The 24,875-nt window shown below is 36.9% G+C and overlaps 1 protein-coding gene across 1 annotated transcript in view; it reads left to right on the forward strand.

The window, feature by feature from the left end:
* CTNNA2 (catenin alpha 2) overlaps window positions 1–24,875 on the forward strand; it is a 519,842-nt gene that overhangs the window by 616 nt on the left and 494,351 nt on the right. The window lies entirely within an intron of this gene.

The following is a 24,875-nucleotide window of genomic DNA, read 5'->3' on the forward strand; positions in this document are numbered from 1 at the left end:
ATCTATTTACCTAGTATCACTTCGAGGTGAAATCTATCTCTGTATTATTTTAAGTCTTTTTTTTTTTTTTAAATTATTCTCCTTTCTTCAGGCGTCAGAGGTTTCTTCCTCCCTTTTATCCATCCACTGTGCGTCTCTGTAATTTACAGTCGCTGCTGCTGATTGTCTCAGCCAGGAGCTGGCGGGGAAGGGGCGCGGGGAGCGGTGCTGTGCGGTGGGGAGGGGGCGGCGGGCACCCGCAGAAAGCAGCTTCCTCTATCCCTTCCCTTGAGGCCTCCTCCAGGCTCTGAGTCCTTTCGAACCACCTGCTTTTTATCCCATCCGGAATCCAGCCCGAAAGGTGCCAGCTCACGTCAAAGGATTTGCTCTGGTGGCAAAGAGTGAAAGTTTAAAACGCGGCTTTGTCTTTACGTGGAGTGTGCTGGGGATGGCGAGAAGCTGCATGGATGTTGGCTGAAAGGCGTCGGCCAAAGTGTCTCGTTGCGTGGCTTCTCGAGTGGAAGAAGTTTTGCTTAGACATGGTGGTGTTGGTGGTGGGAAGCAGCATTGCTGCTGCGAGACTTCCCTAGCTGCCTTGCCTTTTTGGGAGTTGGCGTTGTGGATGCATGCGCTTAGGGGAGCGTCCATACGCCAAGGGTTCAGGAAAGTAACTTTTACATATTTACGGTGGGGTGTGATGTGAGGAGTAGGTAGCACGCACCTGCTTCTCTGTAGATTGAAGGGGTGAACGTACTCCCTTGCGTCTCGCTGGTTGTGTGCAGTGCCCGTTTTCTTTCTCAGGTGATGCTCCATCAGTTGAAATGATCAGTTGTTGGTTGTATTTCTATCTTCATCAGCTGTGTAGTGGAAGAATGTTTATTTGATTGTTAGTGTGCTTCAGACAATTTCAGTCAGTTTCCAGTTGCTGCATTAGAAGTTTGTTTATACTTCATGAGGTAGATAACTTTCAAACCCCTTGTTATTTTAGAAATCTATAGATACCACGGCAGTTGATACTGTGGCAAAACTCTATCAGCCTGAATAATATAAACACATGCATGTTATACATAATCTTGGCATGTATTCCCTAAGAAATGTTGATTCTGTTAACTTGTCAAGATTGCAGCAAATGCTGTGTGTTTTGAAGTATAACGGAGATATACACATAAATAGGGGTAGTCTTAAATGATATTGCTGATGCGAAAAACAGACCTTACTGGCTTTGTGGCTATTACAATGCTGCTGGTTTTCCTTTTTGCCCGTAGTGTCTATGATTGATATTATGTATTGTATCAGGCTTTTTATACTCCAGTTCAAACAGAATTCTTTCTAGAGGAGAAAAAGTACTGACCTGAAGGATGAACTTTTGCACTCAATTGTGTAAATCATTGTTTACAGAAATAGCACCTCAGCTGTGTACAAGATAGCTGTAATTCCGTTAATGGGCTCTGTTGATGACAAAAGCCTCAACAGGAAAGCTCCAGTGTCACTTGAGCCCTGAAAGCCGGTTCTTTAATATTAATGTTGAGTATGGATGGTACTAGTGAAATGCCTTTGAACCATTGAAAACCAAGAGTATCGAGACTGAGACTTTAAAGCCAAAGGAAGCAATTAGGTCTTCTGCTCTGACCCCTTGACTGTTACAGCCAGTTGGATTTTATCCAGTTACTTTTTGAGTGCAATAACTTGCATTTGGCTGAAACATATTTTCCAGAAAAAATGGAATTGTGATCGGAAGAAAGTAAGAGGTGGCGAATCTGCTGTTTATTAAGTTATTTGGCTTCAGCTTCCAGTCACTGGTTACTGATGTGGCTTTCTCCACTATGCTAAAGAACTCAAACTATTTTCTTACTGTGGAGGTATTTATCTGCTGTAACCTAGTATTCATTCTCTTCTCCATTTAAAAACAAACAAACAACAAAACAAGTGGACTAAAATTCTTTAAATTTGTCACTGCATACATTTTCCTCACAACTCAGTTTCTGTGGCTTTTTTTCCAAATCCACTTCTCAGTATTTTTGTGAAAATGTGAGCTGGATACAGCATGCCAATGCCTTGTCCCAGCAGTGTCTTGTGAGTTTAAATATTACCTCTCTAGTGTTACTCTTCTGTTTCTATATTGCATTTACATATTAACCCTTCAGCAGCAGCACTGTATTTTGATCTCGTTTTCATTTGGTGCACTCACTGTGGCAAACCCTTTGCAGAACTATTTCTTTCCACAAGAGTTCATAATTCTGTAGACTAGCATGTGTTTCTTGATTGTAGCTCTATAACTTCGTACGTGGCTTTTTTTAGAATGTTTTTTTTCTAGCATAGGTTGAATATACCAAACAATTCTGGTTGCTTTTTGTAACTGGTTTATCTCAGTACGTACCATTCTATCAATTTATATCTTGTGCAAATTTTGTCACAATTGATCACATAGACTTACAAATAATCGAGAAAGTGTTTTGTGATAGTGGCCCTCCCCTCGGGTAACTCCATGTTAATCTGAGTTATGTTGTGACGCTTTCTTCTTGAAAGCTGTTTTTTTTCTTTTTGAGATGTCGCTTAACCAGTTCTTAACCTGTGTAATTGGTACTATTTTGTCATCAGGCTGTCATAGAATACTACACCAAGTGCCACAGAAGTTTATGGATAAATACAGATATTTTTACCAAGTGGAAGTATCAATTGTATCAAAGAATAAAACCAAATTCATTTAAGAAGATACATTTTCATTAATTTTGCTTCCTATTCTTTGTTATATAGCTGTGATAGATCAGTTGAATCTCGTATTTGTTTTTTTTTTTATATATATATTATTGTTTTGCTCAGGACTGCCATCGTTCTAACCTTCTTATAGCTATAAACATGGTCTTTTAGAGTACAGTTGTAACATTAGCATTCATTCAGACTTCTGAAATTTTCATGGTATTTTCAGCATTGCTAAAAATTCATGTCGGTGCGATAGATATCTCCTTGGACACTTCTGTGAGAACCCTCTTCTATCGTGATCTTTGGTCTTGCTGTCCGAAAATGTTTGTTGCGAAGTAATATTTTTTTAATGTCATACTTGTAATGGGCTGAAGAAGTAATTCATCATTCTCATGAGGTACCAGCAAATCATCTCACTTCTTTACAAGTGCAGAATTACTTATTGAATGTATCTATCTGCCCTTTTGCACTATTAGTGTAGATCAGAGTCCCTGTTTAGTAGAACACCTGTGTGAGGGCTAAGATTTCTTTTGTTCTTACAGATCCCCCACTCTTTTTTTTTCCCTGTTGCCAAGAAATATCTTCATCCTCACCTATCAGTTTTTTACACTTACTGTTTCAAAAAGTATGGAATTTGTTATCCCTTAATACTTTTCTTCTTGTTATATATGGCTTCTTACTTTTGATAGCAGTATTTATTGAAATCTATTTTGTTGCCAAATTGTAGTAGTTATGACAATGCCTTCTAGGTATTACATGCTGTCTGAACACACAATTATGAAAGTGTTTTTTTTTCCTGTATACAATGACACAGCCATACAATTTATTACATTTCAGAGCAGGGTAGACTTTTGCTTTTAATATAGCATGTTTCAAGGCTTGGCTAAAGAAAGCTAAGCTCTTTATTTATTTTCTCCATACTTTGTTCACAGGCAGTTCAAAGCATAGGACATACTTTGGTTTTAGCTATAATACCAAATGGTATTGGAAATATGAAGGGCAAGTATACAGAAATAAATAATACAATATGTAGTTGGAAATATGAAGGGCGGGCATACAGAAATAAAGAATAACAACATTAACCTAATAGCAATTACAGTATCATGCTTAGGTCATAACTTGTTTGGAGTTTTTGTGGCTCATGTCCGTAGAAGTTGTTCATCTAAAGTTAATTTGAGGTTAAGATGCAAGAAGAAGACAAAAAAAGAACAGAATTGGAGGGGGAAGATGAAAGTGACAAAAGGAAAGTTGTATTGTAGAGGCTAGCTAAGAGCTGCTTCTTGACTAAAACAAACTTGTTTATTTTGTATCAACACAGCATTTGTTAGGATAAACTTTCTTGAGGAATTATATAAACAATAAAGTGTATCAGTTGACCAGCGAGAACTTTCCCAAGGCACGGCTTCCAACACAGCAGGCTTCTGCAGGAAGCAGAAGTGGCTGAGACTCTAGTTCCTCTGTGGAGCTCCATTATTGATGGGTAAGGTCCTCCAGCTGTGTCAACAACACCGTGAACCTGACTGTGATCAAACTGCTTCTAAGTCTAGCATGCCTTGAGCATTGCTGGAAACTAAAGAGACAAAACTGTTTAAGACTGCCGTAACAAATAAGTTGAAGACATGACAACAAAGAACAGAAACCAGGTTTTTGGCCTATTAAAAGAAGTGGTTAATAACTAAATTGTTATTGTATTCCAGCTTCTTACTGTCTTAGGCAAATTCATAATACATCTAAATATATCTCAAAGAGTGATAACACTATTGTATTGAGTCTTCAGTTGGGCAGGCTCAGCACTCTGCGGATGTAAATGAATTTTGTCTCGGGTTTCTGGATAAAAGCTCTACATCTCAGTTTTCTGATTGGTTTCCTCAACAGCATACATGAGCCATTGAGAAAGCACTAAGATATTTGGTTACAAACAATGGTTGTATATAAGAAGGCATTCTTGAAAGTTTTCAAACAGTAAGATAGATTGAAGTCATATTTACATAAGAAAACATTAGCTGCTCTAGGAAATGAACTTGTGGGCATCACTTACCAGTACAATGGGTTGAAAATCAGGATTTTTGTGTTACAGAAGATCCTTGTCTTTGAGAATTGTGCTTTATTTTGGATTGTAACAAGGTGCTGAAGTTTAAAATTTCCAGCAAAATGAAAATTATTTCCCCAAGTAGGAATATCACCACCCCCCATCAACCCCCGATATACATATTTTGTTTCAAATTTCATATCCTGTCATCAGACAAAGCATTTTGACCTTATGGTGAGGAGAAAAGCTTTTCAACAGTTTTTAACTGGATTTGTTGACAAAGCACACCTTTCTTTGAAGTACTTATACTCTGCTGAACCAGCATTTCTGACAGCAAGTTGGTTGTTTTTTCTTCCTTTGGAGTATTTTTTGGCTAGCTACACTTTTTCATTCACATCACCCCTTGCATTAGTATTCCAGTATTGAGAACAGTAGAGAAACATTTTCAACATTGCTGGAGAGACTGCCCAAGGTTTTAGGCTTCTTAAGTAATGAGAATTATTCAGTTAAGTGAAGCTGAATCCTGTAACAGTAAGAATATCTCATAGGGTTTTCATTTGAGAGTTAAGAAAAATAGATTTCGCAGTTATAAAAAAGAAACTCTCTATTCAGCGTATTTTAAAGTATTTTTATAGATATTCCAATCTGTTGTTATCACTGGTGTTACAATAATTATTATGTGACATTACTTTCTCCTGTGTACTTGTCCTTTTCTTTGAAGCTATGTATTTAAAAACAAGCATATGTTACATCATGCTTAAAGTAGACAAGAATATTAGAACAGAAGACAATTTGGATGTAAGTGGAACTTAAATTCTGAATATACTTTTATAAGCAGAAAGTGGAAGTGGTTTTCATCAGGTTAGGCTCCCAGTTGCCCAGGTGACTTCTGCAAATGGGGCTTAAGCTTTTAAGTTACTTAAAGCTTCCTGTAAATGGATTAATCAGCTTGCCCTTTTCTACAACTAATCAACCTTAATTTTTAATACTCTATTATTTACTAACAAAAGCCTGTCCTCTGTATTCCTTTGAATCTGTCTTGATGGAAATTCTCCATTAAAGTTCATTCAGCACAACAGGGACGGCTATATCTGTCAGTTCTCTAAGTTTTAATTATAAGAAATGGATCAATTGGAAATATTTTATTCTTTATATTTTAAATATAGAAACTGGGTGCATCCTGGGCAGAGCCGAGAAAACCGCTTTTATCAGTTCTCTAAATCTTTTCAAACGTCAAAAGAAAGTCCGAAAGACCTCTTCCTAAAGATTTAACTTTCAAGTTAGATTATGGAGTAAAATATTACTGCAAAATTTTAATAAGCAGTGGTTTCATTTCTACTGTAGTATCATAATGTTAGTAGTAATAGTTGTGTCCTTTCCAGAGGAACTGCATTAATAAACATGAATAAAATCTCTTGAAAAAGGCATAAAAATTATTTGCAGTTTTAACTCGCTCAAATAATCTGAGGCAGACATATTTATCTGATGAGATATTTTTTTGCTCCTTCACTGCATCTGGGAAAACATTTGGTTGTTTCTTCTTGGTGTGGTAAGATATCCTCTTTAAGGTTGTTCTGTAACTTTTGAGCCAGTCTAGAGATTCCTGTAAATAAGTAATATTAAGTAAATGAATGAATATAAATAAATAGAGAACAGGTGTGATATCCTCTGTCATTAAATATTATCTTCCTCGAATGTTTATTGAATCCTCTCTCTTTCTAATATAAAATGTGATCGGCTGTGACAAGTTACCCATGGTTAATGCTTCATGCGAGCTCATATCTGCACTGTTACATGTCCCCCACTGGATGAGATATTGCACCTGTAAGCAAGATGCAGCTAATGCATGGAGGTGAAATTTGTTTATGGCTAGTGTAGTATAATACAACATCTGATTATTTTGTTAGATAAAGGAAGCATAATACATATATCCTAATAAGATGTCTAGATCTCATGGTTAAACTCCTGGAAATAAAAGCTGCAGTTGCTTTAACATATGCCACCATATTTATTGAGAAATTTTGAATACAGGACCCAAGTACTTTTTCTTGTTTTCTGCATCACTGTAAAAGATCATATGATGAAAACGGTTGTTTCAGTTTTTAACAAAATACAAAGGGATTAAGTTTAACTTTTTTATTACTGTGCCAGAATATTTAAGTAAAATAAATTGTCATCTGTGCTTGATTTTGGTAGAGAATTTACCAAAACACTTCATAAATGGTTATCCGATGGTTACAAATGTTGACTGTTTAGATAACAAAAGACTGTTCAGCCTTTCAAGAAAAGGTATAAAAAAGATAAGAGCTAAAATTTTAAGTGAGAAAAATCCAGAGTTAGTAGGAGAACAGTTCTTCCATTTATAAAATATAGGATAGTTGGTTAATTTAATTCTTGCAATTAAAATCCACAGGTGAATCTTAAAGTGAAGTCACAGAATTGCAAAGAAACAACTACCATTTGTTACCAGTTAGAAAGAAACAGCTGCCGTTTCTTACCTAAGCTTTTTTTTGATTGGTGTCAAAGTGAGAGAAATTCATGTATTTTTATTGCAACATACGAACTCATTTCTAGTTCTTATACAAATAGTCTTGAGTGCTTACTATAATCAAGTCAGAAATGCAAATTCACAAATACAGCTGCTTAGTCTAATTTTAAACATATCTATTATCTCTGTAATCTACATTTCCAGTGCTTAGATGCTACACAGAAATACTTCGAAGAAAAATAATTTCTCAGGAAGTCCATGAATGAAGGAGGATGAAGCTGTGTAGGGGTAGAACAGGAATAAATAGATTCTTGTTGGCTGGGAGCACTTTTCCCCAGAAAGATGTCAGAGGCCTCAGCAGCGTGCAAAGCTGTCACTTGTACTTGGGTGGGCTGCCCGTGCTTTCTGTAAAATTCAAGCCTATTTCATTCAGCTGACAAAATGTTTTGGACTTGCTAAATACTGTTTCTGGGTCACATCTGATATCTAGCAAGAACAAGAACATTATAAAAAAAAAAAAAAAGAGAGAGAAAAAACAACCTGTTGCTGTCTTACAATTTAATTTTACTTTCATGGCATAGGGAGAATTCAGTGCGTGGCTAAGACAGCCAGCATACTGGATCTCTGGGTGCTTTAAGCTGCTCTTTCACTTTAAAAAAAATTTAGGTGACTTGCATCCTGGAACAAAGTTTTTTCTTTTATGCTTGAATTCAAACCTTTGCATTCAGGCCTGAGCCCAGGGAGTATTGGGTCAGTGCAGATCAGAGTAATGGAACTGTACGGGTGCTTTCTAGGTGCTAAAGAGCAGTCGGGACACAAGTCCTAAACAGGATTGTCGTCTACTCATGCTCTGTTTGTGTGAAAACCAGCATCAAACCTTATATACATTTTATCATTCCCCTCTGTGTTTTCCTCATCTTCTAAATAACTTAAGTGCATTTACAGAGCATTTTCTACAGCCTTACAGACATTTTTTGGTTCACCTTGTTCTAATTCTGTACTTAATACCAACAGTATTTTTGTTTATAAATGAAGCCTAAGAACCAGAAAATATATGGGGGTTTTACGTTCAATATTTACCTTCTGTTGAAGGGGTAAGAAATAGCATTTTTTTAATTACTTTTTATTTTATTTAATATATTTAATTATAATTTCCTTAATGTAATCAGAGAAACTATCACCTTGCTTCTTACAGAGTCTTCTTGGAATGCCAGCCAGAGGTATTGTATGGTCCCAGGTGATCTCAAACACTGCAGCATAACCTAATTTACATGACAGAGTAATATGGAAGCATATATTTTGTGCAAATATAGCCAAAAAGCTTTCAGAATTAATGTCTTAAAGTAGTTGAGAAAGCTGAGGGACCGTAGCCATGGTGACTTTTTTTTTTTTAACTTTTAAGTAGAAATGTCACTGATTACTAGTCTTCATGTGAGCCTTAAGCTGGGTATCCGTTCAGCAAGCTACAAATTTGGTGGCAGCAAAAAAAAAAAATCATAGATGTGTGGACGGATTCAAAACATGAAAAGCAGTGTGATTTCGATGCAAAAATAGCAGGCTTGCAAATAAAATTAGGTTGAGAGCTGTAATGGTGACACAAATGCCTTTTTGAGGCTCTGCACTCTATGTTCTCCTTGTTTGCTACTAGTTTTAGAACTGTTTTGGCTTGAGAGGTGTTAAAGTTGTACCCTTTGGTTCAGATGCTGCAAGAGTCTGACTTTGGACTAACAGATCCTTCCAAACTTGGTTGCATCCTGAGGGTGGAGTCAGCTTAACTTTATTTTAATTTTTTTGTGGCTTCTGGGTTCACGAGAGTGATGCTGAGATGCACTGACAACACGAGTGTGTTCAGGTCTCCTGTCAGCTTAATGAGTTTATTTTTTGCTGGGTGGTTGACAGCCAGCCAAAAGAAACAACAACAACAAAAAAAATTACATAGCCCAAGAACAGCTTCTTGGCCAGTCTTCCATAAAAAGATCAGTCAGGAGGAAGAGGAAACGCTAGGGATGACTCTTTCTCACTTTTTCTTTTTTTTGGTTAGTTTTCCATAACAATGTAAAAATTGGGATCTCTTCCTTTTTGCTCTCTGTGCACCATAAAAATGTTGGAGATAGTGTGAGGTCCATTCTGTTGTTATAATATCCAAAAGAAAGATTTGTTGTACCCTAAGGATGTTGCAGGACTTGTGATGCCTAAAGCCTTTCCTATTCAACCCTTGGGAGATAATCCACAATGATTAAATATTTCTTGAAACAGAGCGTGAGAGCGATGGGCTCTGTAATGACTGGGACATGGGTGAATCAGAGCAATTAGTATTTGGTTACACAAAAGGAACAGCTACTAAGGAAGGACTGAAAGCCACACTCCCCAAAGAAATAAGGTGTTGGAGTCTAAATACTTCAGGTGTGCTTGAAGTTAGTGGTGTGAATTAGGCAGTTTGAACCCGGATCTCCAAGATTTTAAGTGACTGTTGTTTCAGCTCTTGGCTACATTGGTTTGGGATGTTTCTCTTTCATTGCTGTTCTACATTAAGAAGTGTTTTGCATTGGGATGAAACCAATATCATGTCAGTGAGGAAAGAATTTTGAGATCGCCCTTTAAAAAATGTATTTTTAATAGTTTCAACCTAGCTTTAGTTAGAAATGACTAAAAAATGTTTAGAATTGAAGTTTCCTCTTGGCAATTACAGCTAGGGTACAAGAAGTACAGGCAAAGCGTAGCTGCTGTTGGAAAGGTATGTTGCAGGAGGACTTTCAGCAGCTTCGAGTACTTAGAGCTCCTTTAAATAAGAGGGAAGTATGTAAATAATAATAATAAAAAAGTACTGTCTTGAACAGTGGAACTTCCTTTATGCATTTAAAAAAAAAAAAAAAACACCAAAAAACCAAAGCACACATATTTAATCTTAGCTCTGCTGTTCACTTAATTTACTTCAAAAGGATTACTAAGTGCCTTAAATCTGAAATATGTTTCTCCAATCTTAAGAAATGTGCAAAACATGAGAAAAAAACTTCACGATGACCAAGTAGAAAGATTTATTTTACTGGGGGCCTCTTCCAGCATTGCAGATGGGTTTCTGGGTATTTTAGCTAAGGGAGTAGTTTGGGTATTCAGATTATGCAGATTATGCAAGATTAAATCCTTGATACTTTAAAAGTAATTACTGAATTTCCATTAATGTTGCAAAGCTCTTACCCAACACTTCTGGAGCTGACTTTGCCTGTAGCAGGAGCCAGTCCTGTGTGGTATGACAACAATACATAATAAATTGCTTAAATCTCTGAAAAATTTAAATGCTTATCTGTGTTACTTTACAGAGCTGTTGTGAGTACTAATTGTATCTGTTACATGCTCTAGAAGGCAAATGATTTGTGTGATCAGGATGTTTTTTAACATTTCAAGAGTTTTTTTTTTTAAAAAAAGTAACAGCAAGTGCCCAGTACATCAGCGCTTCTTTGCATCTCATTTCTCATCTGCTGCAACTATATGATACACACTGCTCAAACTTTTATTTTAATGAGCTGCTTTTTGTTCATGTTTTGATCTAAAGATAGTTTTTCTTCTGAAGGGAGAAACTTGTTCTGTCATGTTGGGACAGTTGAAATGTTACAAATGGACTCAGTTACCTAAACGTGAGCTCGTAGCACCCTGTTGTAGACACCTTGCAGTATTCAGTTTGCTCTTCAGTTGTGCCACGGGTCTCATGCAGGTCCTCTATCATATATGTCACTGCTGTCTTGCTTCTGTACAACATCCTGGGTTATAGCTTATCTCTGTGCCGGGTCCTGCACTTGGGCCACAACAACCCCATGCATCGCTACAGGCTTGGGGAAATGTGGCTGGAGAGCTGCCTGGCAGAAAAGGACCTGGGGGTTCTAATTGACACGCGGCTGAACATGAGCCAGCAGTGTGCCCAGGTGGCCAAGAGGGCCAATGCCATCCTGGCTTGTATTAGAAATAGTGTGACCAGCAGAAGGAGGGAGGTGATTGTCCCCCTGTACTCAGCACTGGTGAGGCCACACCTTGAGTATTGTGTCCAGTTCTGGGCACCTCAATATGAGAGAGATATTGAGGTGCTGGAGCGAGTGAAGAGGAGGGCAACGAAGCTGGTGAAGGGCCTGGAGAATAAATCTTATGAGGAGTGATTGAAGGAGCTGGGACTGTTTAGTTTGAGGAAGAGGAGGCTGAGGGGAGACCTCATCGCTCTTTACAACTACTCGAAAGGACATTGTAGAGAGGTTGGTGCTGGTCTCTTCTCACGGGTAATTAGTGGCAGAACAAGAGGGAATGGGTTCAAGCTGCAGCAGGGTAGGTTTAGGCTGGACATTAGGAAAAAATTCTTCACGGAAGGAGTGGTTAGACACTGGAATAGGCTGCCCAGGGAGGTGGTGGAGTCACCATCCCTGAATGCGTTTAAGACTCGTTTAGATGTGGTGCTAAGGGATATGGTGTAGGGGAGAACTTTGTAGAGTGGAGATGATGGTTGGACTCGATGATCCCAAGGGTCTTTTCCAACCTAAATGATTCTATGATTCTACAAAAAAGACCCCAGAGATATCAGAGCACTGAGTTACTTGATGAGGTTCATCATATTTCTCTCAAATGGTGCTAATGTGGGTGGAAGAGTTCCATGTGAGGAACCACAATTCATGGTTAATCTTTAGTGTGGCAAGGTACATTGAATAATTATGAAATTTGGTGAGAGTGCTGACATTTCAGAGATCCCTTGGATACGTGGAAATAGGGAGAATTATGAATGTCGTCTTAAAATGTGTATTATAGGTGTATGTATCTCATATGCAGAATATATGCAGATAAGCACAGAAATACATGAAGAATCTAAATTTGTTGTGGGCCTGTGTTTCTAGATGCAAAGAGTACTATGGAAAATATTGCAAGGTGAGATGCAAAATGTGTCAAGGATGGTGGTGACAGTCAATATGTTAGAAAGGTTTCATTGTTTCTCAAAGGAAATTTTGTTGTCTGAAGAACGACTATTGCATTTTCATTTTTGTATCCCACTAAATACAATAGATGAATTTGATGAAGGTTTGTAGTCACTTAGATTTCTTCTGTCACAATAGTGATTTTGCTTTGTGCAGTCCTTACCCATGTTTAATCACCATTAAAGAATGCGTTGGCTTTTAGCCATATTTATCAAGGTCCTGCCATTTGAAAGTGCAAAACAAAACAAAAAAACCAACACATTTTACTTCTGTTAAATAAAGTATTTGCCTGTTATCATTCCTAAACTTCAGTCCAAAAGGTGTATATCTATATAGTTCTAAATAATTTAATGAAAATTATGTGTTGATAGTATTTTTGAAAATAAAAACATTTGAATGTGTTAAAATTTATTTTTGCAGAATACTCTGAAGAAGACAAAAAATAGACAACCTTATTTTTATTATAATAAATTATGTATGCTTCAGGTGATTTCCGGTTATCTTAGGTGTTTATGTAATGAACAGTTCCACTGCTGAACTATTTCATTCTAAGTTTTATGTTCTTAAGGCAAAGGAAAAAAAAAAAAAGCTTTTAAGAGCTGTATTTCTGTGAAAACTGTTAGCAAATGCTCATTGTGGTGAGGCCTCGGTAAAATATAAGCTATTCTTCCTTATGTTTTATTTCAAGACAACTGAATGTTAGGAGATGATTTTTTGTTGCACACATGCTCAGAGTTGCTACAGTCCAATATTTGCTGTCCTATTGCTATTTTTGTTACTGCTTTTTGTGGTGAAGGCTTGTGATTTCAATAACAGATATTTTAAAACCCCCCAAATCTAACAGAGGGCTAAATAGAAAATAATTCTGTTTTCCATGTAGATAAGCACAGAAATACATGAATAAAAATCAGGTTAGCCTCTCCTCCACGCTTCAGAAGTCTCCTGCGTACCTTTATGAACCTTTGGGAAAAGGGGCACGTTATCTTAAATTTTGTAAATAATTAACATTCTCTGTGTGGTTATTTTATCAAAAATATACTTCTAGATTAATTTGTGGATAATAATAGTTGCAGTTCTTAAGAGGCTTTTCTTTTTTTGTTGTTTTTGTCTATATTTCTGTCATAGCAGAGTAGCCACCTTTTTTCTGTGAGAATCCATATATTGTATGAGGCAATTTTTAATAATTTCCACAGAATTTGAACTTGTATTACGTTGTGATAACCCTTGAAACCCAAACATGTATCTTATATGTTAACTCCACCTATAGTTTCCCCAAGTCATCTTAAGAGAGCTTGTTTGTCACTCATGGTGTCAGAACACAGGGTTGTGTTTGTCCTTTGAATTAAGCAACAGTGATTAAATTACACATGCTTTCATGATCCTTATTTTTCCTGCCTAAAGAACAGTATGGTGACCTTATGTTGACACTATAGAGAATGTGTGCTTTCTTAACTGCATTCGAGATCTACCCCTGGAGTTTGAATCAGAGAGGCACTTGTTCTAAAACACCAGCTTTGTTTTTTGGGATTATCACAATCACATCTGGACCTTCACTACCTTAGGTGCCATGGGTTGGTACTTATTCTTCTTGTATTCATTTTGTATGATTTGCTTAATATAAGAGAACACGCATGTACTCCGTTTATTCTAAAGTGAAGAGGAAAAAATGACTTTCTCTGGAATGATGACAATGAGCTGTTTATTACCACAAGCTGTGCATTTTATTTTCTTTTAGTTAGAAAGCAGTGATTTGTCTGAATTTTTGGAGTGGTTTTTAAGTGAATAATGATATAAGAGCCTTCTTACTTGAGGCTTCTTATAAATGTAGTTATTTATATGAGGAAAAACTGTTCAAGCGTGGATTATTTATGCAGGGGAGAAAACTAGCTCTGAATTGATATAATTTTTCTTTCTCATCTTCTCTGAACTAATTTGTTTTCTCTGTACAGTGAATGCTCGATGTGCTTGGAACTTTGTTTCATACACTTGATAAAGTGATCCGAATCAGACCTCATCTTCTGTTCTTCAAGGCAAACTTTGTTCCCTCATGGCTTCAAAGAAGAGCATTATGGCCTTTCGCCTTTCATTTTTCAGCAGACCTGGTTTCATCACACATTAAAAAGTAGAACTGAGATTTTTCCCGGTTCAGTAGTATTGTCGTGTTCTTTTCTTAATTTCTGTGGGTTTTTTCCCCCACAACAATTGAGAGATGGATGAGAAGATTAACTGCACTTTTGACAGTGCAGCACTTCTGATTTCTGTTTTGATGGCAGTCCTCTCCTCAGATGATCCCTAAGCCTAGAGCCTGGGCTCAGCTCCCCAGGTGAACTGTGATGTGAATCCACCCTATTTATCCACCAGATTATTTCAAAATTGTTAGTTCTGCCATTGGGAATGTGCAGTCATTGGTAAAAAGAGCATCCAAACAGCTTTCCTAAAGCATTGTTGATCATTGACAGTAAACATAAAGAGAAGATGTAGAGGATTTTATATCAATAAAGATCTCTCCTACCTAGAGCCAAGAATGACCTAATTTTTTTTTAGATACACCAGCAGGATCTGTCTGTAAACAGTTTCTAAGCAACAGCTGCCTGTCCTCTAGAAAGAATGTCACTTTTTATCCATGACTCCTGGGCTTTATAGCCCTTCTGCCCAAATTGGTGCCCCAGATCAGGGGGAGATTGAAGCAGCCTTGTAAGAAATGATGGTTCTCCTTTTTTCTAGTAGCAATCACCTACGGTTCACTAAGGTGTGTTTGAAATTAAATCACTGTCCCCTTTATTGTTGGTTTCCCAACAGCTTGCTGTCACGGTCCAGCACTGTGAGTTATACCTGTGCAGTTTCATAAACATTCTGTAATGATCAAAGAACTTTTCTAGTTTCACTTAAATCCACAAGGTGACAAACCGAAACAGCTAATATTTTATTTTAATTTTTTTAATTTAATTTTATTTTTTTTTTAATGATTACATGGTTAGAACTGGTTTTAAGGCAAAAACTGAGTTTTCCCCACAGCACAGCAGGTCTCTTTCTTCATCAAGAGTTGTGTGTCATCTGTCTCAAAAACTGGGGTAACTCAGAGGCAAAGAAAACGAGAGCCCTTTGGGAATGGATTTTTATTACTTGGCAGCCTAGCAGCTGAAGTGACCAGTTTTCTGAGACTTACCTGCATTAAGCACTGTTGAATAATTTGCATCTAGAGGTCAAGCAGAAACAACTACCCAAGGGACAGAGCTAACCTTTTCCATGGTAATATACTGGTAAATGGGAAAAAAAGGGAAGACAGAGAGTAATCTCACTGGACATTGTAAGCTCTTGTGATCAATTTTAAACAGATGTTATTTGAAAATAGCAGTCACTTTTTTTTACCCAAATATCCATATAAGATGAAGTATACAAAAACACTTTTTAGAGGGATTTTTGTTTGTTTTCGTTTAATACCGGCATCTTTTAAAAGAAGGTTAATGTGGGGGCTGTGGAGATCAAGTAATTCGTTCGGGCTATTAGAACTTCTAAAAGTTATATATGTCAAGTTCTCTATTTTGCAGCTGTTCTACCATGTTTTGGCTTAGCTGAGGCTGCTTTTGAGGTGGGGAAACACTGATCTTACAGATTTTGCCCCAAAAGACATTATAATGAAATATGATCATAGACTCATTTAGTAAGAAGTGAGAAAGAGTAAACTGGAATCTGTCTCCCATTATATGCCAAGCAGCTCTAGAAAAGTAGCCTTCAGGAAAATATGGTGGAGGTTGCTTACAGGAAAAAGCTTGAATTTTAACATACTAACTCCATGCTTCCATTTACGAGTTGTTTTTGCCAACTCTGTGAGCCAGGAGAAGTAAACTTTCAGTTCTTGGAAGATTTGGGAGAAACAAGCAGAGCCTCATCAGTTACCACAAGATGGTAGGACCTACATAAGTGTATCGATCATTTTACTTAATTATTTTTAATTGCTCTCTCTTATCTGCTACTGTATTTCCTTTTGAAAAATGATCTTACTACTTTTACTAATGGTGCCTGAAGAGAAGACCTGTGGATCTTGGAATCGGTTAGATTTGAGTAATAGTTATGATTGATAATATAGGCTGTAGCCTATGGCCTGATTTAAGAAAACTGAGTTTCTTCCCCAGAAGAGGTAAAATCATAGGTCCTTGAGTGCTTTTGGGAAAAACAGAGATCTGTATATATTTCCTCTCTTATAGCGAGAGGCTGTCTTGTTTCTTACAACTGTCTGTATTTCCTTTGTTTGATTTGAAATCAGAGATTCCTGCTATGTACTGAATAGGGAGTTAAAAAGTAATTGAGGCACTTTTCTGGCTTGCATTAAGAAATAAAAATGAGTAGAAGGAATTCTGTCTTATGAAAGAGAGGTTAGATGCTATTATGTGCAACTGGGAAACACAACAAGAAAGGGAGTTTAAAATACCTGCATGTTTAAAAAGCTAACATTACAGTAAAAAAATGTTGAGTAAGAAGACATATGAAACGTGAGCTTTTGAAGAACTTTTTATGAAAAAGGCAATAAAACTAAGATTTGTGACATTCTTACTTTTTAGGGGCTGCTAGTGTGGCTTCCCGTCAAATAACATAAAAGTAGACTATGATGAAAGACTGAGAGTAAATTCTGGTTTTTACTGTTTTCAGCATTCTCGCTTTCTCCATTACATTTTGGCCAAGAGTAATGTATTGTTATAAAATTCAGACTAAAAGTAAGCTTTTGTGGCTTTGTTTATTTCTGTTCGTTTCTTACATAAGTGAAACAGTAATCTCAGTCAATCAGTATCAATAATTTGTTACTAATTCCCTCTAGAATTGGTCCAAACTTACTTAATAATTTCTCTTTCATGTAGGAATAATTCCTCATTATTATTATTTCTCTGTCGTTCTGTGAGACATGGACAATGAAAGTATGTCTTTGTTACTAAATATTCTTCTCTGTACAAGTAGAATTCTTCTATCTTTTGCAAGCTCTTACCTTATACAAAATCCCTGCCTTTTCATAAGTAAACTATTGTAGCTCTGTTTGCTGCATATATTATCAAATTGTTTGAAGACTGAAGGGAGCGAACGTGCAGTGTGTCATCTTCTGTTGAGAACAAAACCTGATACATTTGTGAATGAAATCTGGCTTTGTGAAGTACAGCACGTAGTTTGTTATTATTGGGTTTGGGGGGATTTTTTTTTGGGGGGGGGTGTGTGTATATTTTTGCTTTTAACAGATGTGCAAGTTAAGAAAGTTTTAATTAGACTTGAGGAATGATTTCTAAACACATTTGTAAATCTGTGAATATTGCAATAAATTTGATTTAGTAGAACTTTACTATGACTAGGAATACCTCCCTGAGGTGATCTGAATCATTTTTGGAGGTGCCTCTGTTGACAATATTTAAGGAACTTTGATTCCTAAACCTACACACAAGCACTAGGATGCCTAAAAATTTTGAAAGTGAACTGAATGCCAAAAAGCTTGGTGAAGCTCCTTGGCAATTAAGTAGCTTGTGTTAGAACAAGTATAGGATTCTAGCAGAAATGTGAGTTGATCTGATTACATATATGAAATGCTAAACTCTGCATAAGTCCAAGTGTGTGTTGTACAAAGTTTTCTGCAACTTAGAAAATATTAAACATGGTGATTACACGCAAATTTAATAATAAAAATCATAGAATCATTTAGATTGGAAAAAAACTTTAAGATCTTCAAGTCCAACCATTAATGTAGCACTGTCAAGTCCACCATTAAACCATGTACCCAAACACCACATTTACAAGTCTTTTAAATACCTCCTACCTGGTGACTCAACTGCTTCCCTGGGCAGCCTGTTCCAATGCTTGACAACCCTTTTGGTGAAGAAATTTTTCCTAATATCCAATCTAAACCTCCCCTGGCACAACTTGAGGCCGTTTGCTCTTGTCCTATCGCATGTTACTTGGGAAAAGAGATCAACACCCACGTTGCTATGACCTCCTTTCAGGTAGTTGTAGAGAGTGGCAAGGTCTCTCCTGAGCCTCCTTTTTTTTCCAGGCTAACCAACCCCGGTTCTCTCAGCTGGTCCTCATAAGACTTGTGTTCTAGACCCTTCGCCAGCTTTGTTGGTTGCCATTCTCTGGACCTCAGAGTCTTTGTTGTAGTGAGTGGCCCAAAACTGAACACAGTATTTGAGGTGCGGCTTCTCCAGTGCCGAGTACAGGGGGACAATTTCTTCTTTAGTCCTGCTGGCCACACTATTTCTGATACAAGCCAGGATGATATTGGCCTTCTTGGTCACCTGGGCACACTGCCAGTTCACATGCAGCTGGCTGTCGACCAGCATCCCACGTGCTTTTCTACCGGGCAACTTTCCAGCTACTCTTCCCCAAGTCTGTAGTACTGTATGGGGTTGCTGTGATCCAGGTGTAGGACCCAGCACTTGGCCTCGTTGAACCTCATACCATTGGCCTTGGCCCATCAATCCAGCCTGTCCAGATCCCTCTGTGGAGCCTTCCTACCATCAAGAAGATCAACAATCCCACCCAACTTGGTATTGTCTGCAAACTGACTGAGGGTGCACTTGATCCTCTCATCCAGATCATTGATAAAGATACTGAACAGAACTGGCCCCAGTGCTGAGTGCTGGAGAACACCACTATGTGGTTAATTCCATTCACCACAACGCTTTGGGTCCAGCCATCCAGCCAGTTTTTCACACAGTGAAGACTATGCCTGTCTAAGCCATGAGCAGCCAGTTTCTCCAGGAGTATGCTGCGGGAAATGGTGTCAAAAAATATGGTATTCTTTCTGTAATGGTAGTTGAAAACAGAGTACATGTATGGGTTGATTCATCCCTGGATATTCCATCCTAGCCTGTAAGAGCTAGCTTTTGATGGAGTTCCTGAGTATCAGGGTAGCAACTGGACAATAGTTTTTAATTGACAACAGATGTGTTATTGTTTTGTAATTTCTCTCGTTAATGTTCCCTTCATCTCTGAAACATCCTACTGCAGTTGGTTCTGCAAATCGAAGGGAAGAAGTTACTGCCTATTTGATACTTAGAAACCTGATGACTGAAGAATTTGAGGTTTGTTGAAGTTCTTCTATCATAAAAAGAATTGTGAGTTCTATTTGTTTCTGTGTTGTTTTCACATGATTTTTAATCGTATTTCTTCTCTGTGATTTATATTGAAAATTGAAGATTGAAGTGTTTTTAGACTCTTCATATGGAAAGCGTTCAATGCCTCTGAATGTGGAGACTTTATAGATACACATTCTAGTTCTACCAAACCTTTGTGTAGGTTGACGTGCGTGTGGCATTAAAGATGTAGATGTGTAATAGATTTATACAGTGATGTTACAAGTATTTCCCTATTGATCCACATCCCCGCTTTTATTTTCCTGACCAAAGCTGTGCAGAAGTGCTGGTTTTTAGAGGGCTTCTAACTGTGATTCCAGGTTCAGTTGCTAACTTCAAGCCAATTGTTTTATATGTAGAGGTGCTTTTTCCCATGTTCTTAGCGATATTTTGCGGTGGTGGAAAATGCATTTTCATCTGCCATCTTTGCCCATGGTCACTAAGCTTGCCAAGATCTGCAATTCTCTGTAGTGAGATATATACTGAAGTATTCTGCTTTTATTATTTATTTATTTGTTTGTTTATTTTTATAGTTAGCAAATAGCCACTTCACTCTTCACCTCCTTTTTTCCAAATGGTGGCAGGAATTCAGTCTGTGAACTAGTGATACTATACAAGTTACGTATGAAGATGTGCTTTACCTCCCAGAAAGCTTATAATCCAGTTAGATAAACAAGTTAACTATTTTAATAGGCAATATAGTTATATTGTTATGGACTGAAGTTCTGCATTGAAATATGAAGAGCTCACTGACGATGACGCAGAAGTTGTCTGTCTGAAGATAGCTTTGCTGAGCTGTTGTCAGGGACCACAGAAAAAGAGGACTCGTGGTTTTGAATAAACATAGAACTAAAACCATTACTATTGAAGACATATGAAACAATGATCGTATACCTTGTGGTTCAAAACCTTGTAGGAGGTGGGAAAAAAAGCCAAATTCACTATAGTAGTGTTTAATTTAAAGGAACTACACATACAGGGAGGCATGCTTATAAGGAAATTAAAAAGAACGCTAAAACATTAATTTCTTTTGGGTTTTTGTTCTTAAGAAATTTCAAGGACGTAAGGAAAATAAGTAATATTCATTAAAATAAAGCATGAAGAAAAGACAATAAGGAATCAGGACAGTAGAGAAAGCTATTTTTAGGTAAGTAAATATTTTTTAAAAGGTATCATAATGTGCATGTATTCAATGCCCAAAATATTATAAGGGAGGCCAAAAATAATTCTGCAAAAATGTTCAAGACACGAAAACCAATTATGAATCTCTTTCAAATCCTTTGGAAACAAGAAATGCTCCAGTGTGTTGGCAGCCAATAGACAAGCGAGGTAGAGAAGGCAGAGTCAAGGAGCACGAGGCCCAGCAGAAAAGCCTGGGAGATTCTGTGCATCCTTGTTAACTGCAAAACAGCTTCTGAAGGATTTTCATAGGGGAGCTTGCAGGAAAGGTGTCTGAGACTGAGATGTTAATTAAAGGTGTTTTAAAGGAAATAGATACAGGTCACTAAAACTTAATTTTATTTTTTTAGATCACTGTGTATTCATTTTTCAATTATTGTTCTCACACTTGCAGCTCTCTGTGTCTAAGTTACAGCAACTGGCTTAAGTGCTAGATTTCATACTATAGTGAGCTTTGATTAGTTTCATCTTCTATAATTCCTGGATTGACGTTGTCTGATTTTTGCCAGTTTTTATGAATGCTTAATGTATTATTTTGTTTGAAAAGGTATATAAGTTTTTTTCTTTTTTGTTTTTTTTTCTTTTTTTTTTTTTTTAAACCACTTCGCTTTCCATTATAGTCCTATATGAAAACTATTTGTATTCCATTGAGGTCCCTGTAGTAGTTTATTTACCTGATGACCTGAAAAGTTTCATTCCCATTTTCAAGTTTATCTGGGTTCCTTTGTTCTCTTAATCTTCACAGAGATTATTTTTTTCAGACACACTGATCAAAGATTCACTATCAAGATGGAAACTGTGTATGAAAAGAAAAGTTCTTCTGTGGAAAAATTAATCTGACGTTATCTAAATTGCTTTTTTTGAAGAACTAGCACTTTATTGTCACCTGTATACTTCTTGCATTTCCTTTAGCCTGCAAAGACTAGTCATTTGTTAATTAATCCCATCATAATTTGCAGGTTTTTATGCATTTATGCAAGAATTTAGTTCATGTTTTAATGTCACTAAAGAAAAAAATGCACTTTCTTTCTTTCTTTCTTTCTCCCCCACATTTCTGTTTCTAGGTTGTTCTTTGTTTGTTTGTTTGTTTTAAACATTTTCAGTTCTAGTAAAAGTCATCTTGTAGTCAGACTGGAAAGGTGTTTTGAAGACTGAAAAAGAAACAGGTTAGATCTGTTGGTTTCCTCTGTGGTCAGGGCACATAGTGATGGTAATCGCTTGGACAGGTTGCAAACAATTCAAAATACAACCCTGCAGTTACCTTTTTGTCCTGGATTTGAAGGCACAGAAAATACTTATTGCTGTTAAATATCTATGTATCTATATATATTCTTTTTTTCTGAGCTGGTATTATTCCCTTCTGTATTGCTTCTCCAGATTCATCTCAGATCCATTAGTGGTGAAATCAGTTTCCTTCTAAGAATAGCACCATAGCATCAGTGAAAAAAATGCTTTTAATTTTTTAAAATGTCCTTGCGCAGAGAAGAACCTCATGTAACAAAGTTTGAATTTTTTATGTTTGAAATTCTAATTTTTTGTGAAACTTTTTTTTTTAAAGTTTTTGTATTAATTTTGAAATGGCTACTTACAGAACTTGGTAACACAGAACTGAAAGCATCTCAGCTTAAAGTAATTTGACCATATGGATATGGCTGTTACTTTTCCAGATGAATGAATTTTGAGGATTCTCAGTTAAATATCTGACAATGTATATCTCTCTCTGGAACTGTACAGCCTGTATCCATGTGTGTTTATATATGTCTTCTGGTTCAAAAAGTACAGTTGTAGAGTGATGGCTATTTTAAGGATCAAGCACTGTTCTGCAGACCTCTTTATGTAAGAGATAGAGAAAGATCCCATATTTAACTGCTACTTGTTTTCTCGCATATGGATTTTTCTGTATTTTCAAGAAGGTCAGCCAGTTTTTTTCTTTGTGGAGTTAGGACAAAACCAAGGTGAGTAACTTCTGTATATTCGTCTTGATCCCCATTTGGTCTGTCTTTCTCAAGAGCAGAGATTTATATCTGGAAAGCCAAGTATATTCTCTCTACCATTTTGTAGTGTGCTTTCACAAGACAAGTGCTCTCCTGCTTCTGGTACAAAGGGATGCAATCAAGGCAGTTTCTAATCCTTGATGATTGCAGATTTCTTTGAAGTCGATGGGTGTCCTGAGCATCCTCTTACAGGCTCAGCAGAGGGGATGTTTCAACAGCTTTCGAAGTGTAGCAGGCTTCCCACCAACTCCTATAAAGTTTCTGTACTTTTCTCATCTGTTTAAAATTCATATACTCCTGGCTTCTTAAGACTGCTTTTTCTCTTTTCTGTGTTCGTGATTTTTTCACCTTTAGTCAATAATAGGAAATCCTGTGCAAATTGAAAAGCCTGTACTACTCAAACGTCAGTTGGCAGTCACTATACTAGAGTGTTTCTTCAAGTCAGATGTTTTCAAAGGAGCAGAAAATTGTTCATTTAAAATATATTTAATAAAATCACAACATTTTTGCTGGCTTGCCTGGGGTTGTGAATAAAAACATGATGAATTTAAGCATGACGTCACTTTTTTTCATGATTACTATAAATAACATATTAAGCTTTTCATTACAATGTTTCCATTTTCAGAGTTTTATATCACCTACTAATTTACTCATTATAAGAACAGTACATGGAAGGTCCATGTTGAACCAATCAAATTCTATTTGCAGTAAAATGCTCTCCAGCCTTTCCACCCGTTCAGGAAGACATGCAGTTTGCAAAAACTGTGCTAAAAAATCCTGACCATTTTGTCCAGAGAGAAGGAAATATCAGATTAGGGTAGTCTGTATGATGAGAAAAAAAATTAGTTTAGCTTGTGGACTCAAAAATATTTTTTCAGTAATTATTTTTCTTTTAATTCTATCTGTATGCTTAAAGAGGGCAACAATTGTAGAAGCATCCATTTCAAAGTTCAGTGTATAGTGATATACATACATTTCTTGATTATTTTTTTTAAGTTCAATCTAAGTTAAATAATAACATCTATTTAGTAATCCCTGAAAAGATTATTTTTCTCCATTATTATCCATTTACTTATTTTGCTTCCTATATCTGTGTCCATATAGCATGAACTTGATCCATAATGCACAGCATTATGCCAGCGCTTCCAGATTTTATTCCTGTTTTAAAAAATAGCAGGGGAGGAAGCAAGAGAACTTCACGTTTTAGTTGTCATACACTTGTGGGTGGTGATAGTTTCCGTGATTATTTGAGAGCGAAAGGGAGGCTGGTTTTCATATATTTTTAATACCTTTGATTTTGAGTCTTGGACAAAGATCCCATTCTGTTTGTGCTAAGTGCTATGTAAATACCCGGCAAAACCAGGCTCACTCTCCTTGTTCAAAATGAAAGACAACAGCTGGATTTAGACAGATGAAGTGCAAACGTGGTCTGAGTTAGCATTTATCAGCAAGGTAAGGCTTGATGACAACAACCCATCCCAACCCAATTGCCATTGAGTTTTTTACGTGGTGCAGCCAAGAAAAGTACTAGCAGGAGGCTGAAAGCAAGCAATGAGGAGGCAGATCTTTGGAAGAGTTTCCTTGCAGATATAAGGTGCAGCTTTTTAGAAGGTGCGAAGTTACCTGTTTAACAATTTAGTCAGCTGCTTTATGGGATCCTTATCAACTTCCTGTTGTAGAAGGCTTATTTTCAGTAATTCTTTAGTTCCAGGGCTAATTTAAGCAGCTACTGTTGATGATTCTTGTACTGCACCACCTCCTGAGCTATGCTGTAATATTTGTGCACAGTTGATTTGTGCTAAATTAATTTTTTTTTTTAAATGCTTATTTTAAACCTGGATTCTTTTCTTGGTTTCGTCTGGTTTATTATGTGCCGTAACAAGTACTTGTATGAGCAGAACTCGAAGCAGGGCATGGGGATTGGAAAAAGTGGTGAGGAATGTGTGGACACTGCTGAAACCATGACTACTGAAGAAGGAAAGGCTCATTAAACTACAGCCCAGTAGGTGTCTGCAGTAAAATTTTGAAAAGCTTTAAAAGTGAAGGTGAGCAATATGATGCAGAAAGGTGATTTAGTTACTGGAAGAAGTTTGAGAAAGCACTGACTTTACAAAAAAATAAAGTATTTTTGTAATAGTTTCCTGAGTGCATATGATGGACTAAGATTGTCGTTAACAGAAAATACAGAAAGTGAGATGCAGAATGGTAATATCAAGAAAGGGAGGGGAGGAAGCTTCGCTTCAGGTATATGGATGAATCAGAATGTCATAAGAGCATAACATCTGGAAGATTTAGGTGTAGCTTGGATTGGACAACATAAAAGGACATCCAAAAATAATACCTATATAACAGGACAGAGAGTAATTTCATTTTTGACTGTGGATATGATATCCATGCACAAGGTGTAGAAGCCACATGACTTCCTTCTATACCTCTCTTGTTTCTTGGTAA

Source organism: Chroicocephalus ridibundus, chromosome 5 (assembly GCF_963924245.1).
Source record: "Chroicocephalus ridibundus chromosome 5, bChrRid1.1, whole genome shotgun sequence".
Taxonomy (NCBI): Eukaryota; Metazoa; Chordata; class Aves; order Charadriiformes; family Laridae; genus Chroicocephalus; species Chroicocephalus ridibundus.